This window comes from Brassica oleracea, chromosome C9 (assembly GCF_000695525.1).
Source record: "Brassica oleracea var. oleracea cultivar TO1000 chromosome C9, BOL, whole genome shotgun sequence".
In the NCBI taxonomy this organism is placed as follows: Eukaryota; Viridiplantae; Streptophyta; class Magnoliopsida; order Brassicales; family Brassicaceae; genus Brassica; species Brassica oleracea.
The window spans coordinates 47257167-47258741 of record NC_027756.1 but is presented as its reverse complement, the minus strand read 5'-3'; positions in this window follow the sequence as shown (position 1 = coordinate 47258741).

Sequence of the window (1575 nt, the reverse complement as noted above, 5' to 3'; positions counted from 1 at the left end):
TTTTCAAGTCAAAGAGATTAGAGTGGGTTTGGAGAGTTTTAGTTTGGAAAACAAAATAAGAACTTTATACAACAAGAAGTTACCAAATGAAGAAAAATCAGACATAAAAACTTACCAAAACGCTCAGATCTATTATGAAAGAGAGATTTCATCAGACGACTTCCGGGAAGTCCATACGACTTCCAGGAAGTCCATACGACTGGAATGGAAGTCCAGACGATTTCCAGGAATTCTAGACGACTGAAATGGAAGTCGTCTGGAAGACTTCCTGGAAGTCGTCTGGAAGACTTCCTGGAAGTCGTCTGGTGCATTATATTTTAGACTACTAACATGTAAGTCGTCCCAGAAGTCTTCCAAATCTGAAAATTCAACATATCAAATCAAGATCTGAAAAACCTGCATATCCAAAAATGTTCAAATGACTTAAAAACAGAGAAAATGAGTGGAAGATTAGATAAATCTACCTTTATAGAACACACAAAAATACATATCTAAAATTAATAGATCTACCTTTAAATGAGTGAAAGATGAGTACCATCTGATTAAAAACCTGCAAAAAAAGATATATAAGTAAGAAAGGCATGAGACAAAACTGAAAAATTCATATAAAGTTTGGTGTTTTCAAGTCAAAGAGATTAGAGAGAGGTTGAAGAGTTTTAGAGTGATGAACATTACATTTTTGTTGCAGCTATTTGAGAGGAGTAGAAAGAATGTGTAAATTTTTCTTTATATAGGGAGACAAAAAATCCAATTAGGTTAAATATTTTTGATTCATACGATTTCCTAGACGACTTAGTTGTAAGTCGTCCAGAAGACTTTAATATTTTTAGCGGGAAATTAAAATATTTTTAGTGGAAAACTAAAATAGAAGACTTCCCAGACGACTTACAAGTAAGTCGTCTGGTTTAAATTATTTAAGCGGGAAAATAATTTTTTTTTTAATTTTAGGCGGGAATATTTGGACGACTTACATGTAAGTCGTCTGTCTTAATTTCTTCACCAGACGACTGAAATGTAAGTCGTCTAGACCCTAAACATAACCCTTAAACTTAATTAACTAACTAAACACTTCATAAAATCAAATTAAACTTCAAAAGTGTTTACTATACACAAAAATAAACATGTATAGGTAAAAAATTAATTTTTCAAAAAAACATTCAAGCTTTCCAAAATCTAACCCTAAGTATACATACAATACTACAACATATGTTGCCAACCCCTAGACCAAAGAATACCATAATTCACTACCTACACTCATCTATGTTGAAAAAAATTCAATTTTGTTATATTTTAATTTATATCACTCAAAACTGTTTATAATTACATGATTTTAATTTTTCGCTTATCAAAATATTTTTTTTAAAATTAATAAATTATTTTTAAGATCAGCTACACCAGAAGACTTACTTTGAAGTCGTCTGGACGACTTCCAACATCTTAGACGACTCAGACGACTTACTAGGGTTATATTCGTAAAAATGGCTTCTATTTTTTTGTTTGGTCACAAGGGGCTGGACTGTAATTTCACAAGGCTTTTAGGTTAGTTTTGCATTTGATTCAAGTTTGAGTATATGT